At 38.7% G+C, this 5,898-nt stretch overlaps 1 non-coding gene across 1 annotated transcript; it reads left to right on the forward strand.

Moving 5' to 3' along the window:
- Positions 1-1,202: 1,202 nt before the first annotated feature.
- Positions 1,203-1,306, forward strand: LOC112135301 (U6 spliceosomal RNA). The gene has a single exon (XR_002916603.2). It is a non-coding gene; the product is annotated as a U6 spliceosomal RNA (small nuclear RNA).
- Positions 1,307-5,898: the final 4,592 nt, after the last annotated feature.

A 5,898-nucleotide genomic window follows, 5' to 3' on the forward strand; every position in this document is an offset into this window, starting at 1 on the left:
AGCTCAAGCAATTCACCCACCTCAGCCTCCCAAAGTGCTGGGATTACAGGCCTGACCTACTGCGTCCAGTCAATACCCCACCTTCAATAGTAAAAAGAACATCTAGACAACATCAGTAAGGAACTAGAGGAATTGAACAACACACTAAACCAACTAGACCTAACAGACATATAGAAAGATCTCCATCTAACAAGAGCAGAATATATATTCCTCTCAAGTGCATATGGAACATTCCCCATGATAAATCATATGTTAGGCCACATATTTCAAAGGCCACATATGATAAATCATACGTTAGGCCACATATTTAAATTTTAAAAGGTCAAAATTACACAAAGGGCCAGGCATGGTGGCTCACAGCTGTGATCCCAGTGCTTAGTGAGGCTGAGACAAGTGGATCACTTGAGCTCAGGAGTTCAAGACCAGCCTGGGCAACATGGTGAAATGAAACCCTGTCTCTACCAAAAGAAAATTTAAAAATTAGCCAGTGTAGTGGTGGTGAATAACTAGCCCCAGCTACTCAGGAGGCTGAGGCAGGAGGATAGCTTCAGCTTGGGAGGCAGAGGCTGCAATGACCTGAGATAATACCACTACACTCTAGCCTGCAGGACAGAGTGGGACCTGTCTCAAAAAAACAAAACAGTCCATGCTGGGTGGCTCATGCCTGTAATCCCAGCACTTTGGGAGGCCCGAGGCGGGTGGATAACCTGTGGTCAGGAGTTCAAAACCAGCCTGGCCAACATGGTGAAACCCCATCTCCACTAAAAAATACAAAAAATTAGCTGGGTGTGGTGGCAGGTGCCTGTAATCCCAGCCACTTGGGAGGATGAGCCAGGAGCATCAGTTGAATCCAGGAGGCAGAGGTTGCAGTGAGCCGAGATCATGCCACTGTACTCCACTTTGAGCGACAAAGAGAGACTCTGTCTAAAAAAAAAAAAAAAATTATACAAAGTGTCTTTTCCAACAAAAGTGTAATGAAGCTAGAAGTCAATAACAGGAAAACCTGGAAAATTTGCAAATAAGTGAAAGTTAAACAACATTCTTAAAAAAACAGTAGCTCAACGAAAAAATGACTGGAGAAACTGAAATACTTTCAGATGAATTAAAAGAAAATGCAAGATATCAAAATTTATGAGATGGTGTGACGGGTACTCAGTGAAATTTACAGCTTTAAATGCTTACATTAAAAAAAGAACAATCTCATGCCCGCTTTGTCAGCACATGTACTAAAGGTAGAACAATACAGAGATTAGCCTAGGCCCTGTGCAAGGATGACACGCAAATTCGCGAAGTGTTTCATATTTATTTTATATATTAAAAAAAAGGCCGGGCACAGTGGCTCATGCCTGTGATCCCAACACTTTGGGAGGCCAAGGCGGGTGGATCACTAGGTCAGGAGATTGAGACCATCCTGGCCAACATGGTGAAACCCCGTCTCTACTAAAATACAAAAATTAGCCAGGCGTGGTGGCAGGCACCTGTAATCCCAGCTACTCGGGAGGCTGAGGCAGGAGAATCACTTGAACCTGGGAGGCAGAGTTTGCAGTGAGCCAAGATTGCACCATTGTGTTGCAGGAAGTCAGGGACCCCGAACAGAGGGACTGGCTGAAGCCATGGCAGAAGAACATTAATTGTGAAGATTTCATGGACACTTATTAGTTCCCCAAGTTAATATTTTTATAATTGCTTATAATTTCCTATGCCTGTCTTTACTGCAATCTCTTAATCCCATCATCTTCTTAAACTGAGGATGTATGTCTCCTCAGGATCCTGTGATGATTGCGTTATCTGCACAAATTGTTTGTAGAGCATGTGTGTTTGAACAATATGAAATTTGGGCATCCAAAAGGAACAGGATGACTGCCATTTTTAGGGAACAAGGGAGATAACCATTGGGCCTGACTGCCTGTGGGGCCGGACAGAACAGAGTCATATTTCTCTTCTTACAAAAGTGAATAGGAGAAATATCGCTGAATTCTTTTTCTCAGCAAGAAACAGCCCTGAGAAAGAGAATGCATTCCCAGGTGTAGGTATCTAAAATGACCGCTCTGGGAGTGTCTGCCTTATATGGTTGAAGATAAGGGATGATACAAGCCCTGGTCTCCTGTAGTGCCCCCAGGATTATTAGGATTAGGAAATTTTCCTGCCTAGTAAATTTTAGTCAGACAGGTTGTCTGCTGTCAAACCCTGTCTCCTGATACGATGTTATCAATGACAATGCGTGCCCAGTGGGACATGAAACTTCATCAGCAATTCTAATTTTGCCCCAGTCCTATGATCTCACTCTGCCCCCATTTGCCTTGTGATATTTTATTGCCCTTGAAGCATGTGCTCTCTGTGACCCACACCCTATTTGTACACCCCTCCCCTTTTGAAATCCATAATAAAATCTTGCTGGTTTTGCGGCTCAGAGGGCATCACAGAACCTGCCAACATGTGATGTCTGCCCTGGACACCCAGCTTTAAAATTTCTCTTTTTTGTACTCTTTCCCTTTGTTTATCAGACTGGCAGACACTTAGGGAAAACAGAAAAGAACCTACGTTGAAACACTGGGGACTGGTTCCCCCTATACCATTGCACTCCAGCCTAGGCAACAAGAGCTAAACTCCATCTTAAAAAAAAAAAAAAGAAAGAAAAAGAAAAGAAAACTACATACCAATATCCTTTATGAATATAGACGCAAAAATACTGAATGAAATACTAGCAAACCAAAGCCAGCAGCTGACTAAAAGTGGTATACACCATGACCAGGTGGGACTTATCCCAGGAATGCAAGAGGAGTTCAACAAAAGAGATCAATCGATGTAATGCACCACATTAGTGAAACAAAGGGAGAAAACATATTATCATCTCAGTAGATGCAGAGAAAGTAGTTGACAAAATTCAACATCCTTTCATAATAAAAACATTCAGCTAGGAATAGAAGGAACTTCTCAAAAATAACAAAGAGCATTTATGAAAAAATCCATAGCTAGCATATTCATTGGTGAAAAATGGAAAGCGTTCCCCTTAAGCATGGGAACAGAACAAGGATTCTCACTTTCACCACTACTAGTCAACATTGTACTGGAAGTCCTAGCCAAGAAAATTGGACAAGAAAAAGATATAAAAGCATCCAAACTGGAAAAGAAGTGAAACTCTATTGTCAGATGACATGATTCTATATTTAGAAAATTCCATAGAATACATACACACACATATACACATACATAAACCTACTAGCCAGGCATGGTGGCTCACACCTGTAATCCCAACATTTTGGGATGTTAATGTAGGCAGGTTGCTTGAGCCCAAGAGTTTGAGACCAGCTTGGGCAACATGGCAAAACCCCATCTCTACAAAAAGTACAAAAACTAGCAAGGTGTGGTGGCTCATGCCTGTAATCCCAGCTACTCAGAAGGCTGAAGTGGGAAGATCACTTGAGCCAGGAGGTGGAGGTTATAGTGAGCCAAAGATTGCACCACTGTACTCCAGCCTGGGTGACAGAGCCAGACCCTGTCTCAAAAAAACAAACAAATAAATAAACCTACTAGAGCTCATTTTAATTCAACAAAATTGCAGGGTACAAAATCAACACACAAAAATCAGTTATGGAAATATACGTGTTAAGATGGCCAAGGAGATGCAGCCAGGTGCAACAGCTGCCACTGAGGGACTGATTTGACTGGTGAACTCCTAACGGATCTTCAGAGGGAAGTCACTGAGAGTGGATGGAGGGAAGACAGAGAAGCTCGGCTAAAGGGGGAGGAAGATGGGAGGCACCCTTTCATACAGACGAAATAAAATCACTTAAAATAATCAATTAGATTTCAAGTAGGAATTTGAAAAGTACTATCATCATTTTCTTTATAATAAAGAATGTGACATGATATTTAAAGAAAATTATTTTTAGAAGTGTTCAATTCCACTTGCAACACTATCAGGCAAACACCCTAAATTTTCCTTTGTTCAGGTTGCAAGATGTGAGTATTTCCTAAATTTGCTGTGAACCCTCAGGAGTAAAGCAGAACACAATTTTCAAAATAAAAATGAACAATTTAATACATTTAAATAAGTTTCCTAAAAATGATATATTAATAAAATTCAGTACTAAAATATATAAATCCTAGATAAATTTCCATTTCAATACTTCCTTTTGATAGTTCTGTTTTCTCTCTCTTGATATAGAAACAACCTGCATGTATGCAATTCAATTCCTTAGGCATTTATGATTCGTTCATCTTAATTTAGAAAATATCAAGGCCATGCCTGGGAGCAGAATTAGGGCATTATTTGTCTCTTGGCAGTGTGTTTTTAAAATTGTTATGAATAAATAAATTGACAACATCCTTTCTAAGGTGTACAGACATTTTCAATCAATAATGCACACTATCAGGACATAAAATCTTCCCTATCTTTTTGAGAAATCCTAAAGTTTTCTTCAGGGAATAGATTTACACTTAGGCTTTATCACCTATCCTATGCTGACATTTGGGGGCTGAATTTGTTGAGGTGATGGGTGCCTCTATACAGCCGCAACCCAGATAGATCCTTTCACTACTATGCCTTGAGCAAAAACAGTCTTAGGTTACAGGAGTGAATTAGTGCCTTCTCATTTCCTGCACCCTTTATTTCATGACCTAATCCCATGTATAGGACAAGTAAGAGTAGTCAGTTCATACTGATCTCAGCAGTTAGCAATATAAACAGATACTTGGCTCACAGGGCATAACTTACATTTACTAAGAAAATGCTCAAAACAATTCATTGAAGTTTTTCTATACACACTTTCAGGGATTTTAATGAGTACTTGCTTATAAAATATTGACAACCTTAATCATAATTTTAAACTTGTAAAAACTAATATGCAATATATCAAGGGAACAATACCTCAAACTATTTTCCCAGAATATACTTTACAAATTACCAAAGCGGATAACTGATCACATTTCCTTTTTAGTTTACCTCGCTAGTTCTTTGAAGTTCTATTCACCAGCAGCTCTGTGAATAACTGTTTTAAAATAGATGGGATGAACATCTGGATAACACAACATACATATTTTTTTCTGTCAGTAGCCTCATTGATGTGAGGAACATCTCCCACACACTGCCCTGTGCCTCATCTAATGTGTTAACACTTTGGATAACAAGAACAACAGAAGTGGATACTAAATATGTTATTCAAATTAACTCAAATCTGAGTGCAAATGTGGAAGTATCCATGCAATTCACGAACTGTTGCCTGAGCCTGTGTTTTTAACAGTAGTGTTTGATGATGTTGGCACTCCTGATCATTTTTCATTTTGAAGTTACTGAGTTCAATCATCCATCCTTGTGTTTATTTATCAGGACTGTGAACATCACAAACAATTTAAGATGTTTAGAATAAATGTTGATTTCTATCTCTCAGCCCATAGTGCAATCAAATTAGAAATCAAGACTAAGAGATTCACTCAAAATCCTACAATTTCATGGAAATCGAATATCAACTAGTGATAACAACATATATATACACATATATATGTATATATACATATATATACGTATATACGTATATATATATATATGAACCAACAGCATTATGTGGAATCCAGCCAGAAACCCCTTACCAGTCTAACTGATTTCAAGTTCAGTGTCAGATTTGCTATGTTGGAAAAGTAAAACACATTCATTCAGTAAACATCAATAGCAACATGCCTACTTAAAGAGAGAATTTACCATTATGAGAGAGATCATATAGCTGTTGATTCTTCTTGTCTATTTTTTTAATACTTCTGATTAGATCACTTTCATTTTCATGTTTTTTTCTGTGTGTATATAAAAGGATTTGGTTTTCATTTAATCTTTGAATAATTCCAAAATCTCCTCATAAATGCAGTTTCCAAAAGAAGAAAATCATGCAAATAAACATTACATTT

Source organism: Pongo abelii, chromosome 8, assembly GCF_028885655.2.
Source record: "Pongo abelii isolate AG06213 chromosome 8, NHGRI_mPonAbe1-v2.0_pri, whole genome shotgun sequence".
In the NCBI taxonomy this organism is placed as follows: domain Eukaryota; kingdom Metazoa; phylum Chordata; class Mammalia; order Primates; family Hominidae; genus Pongo; species Pongo abelii.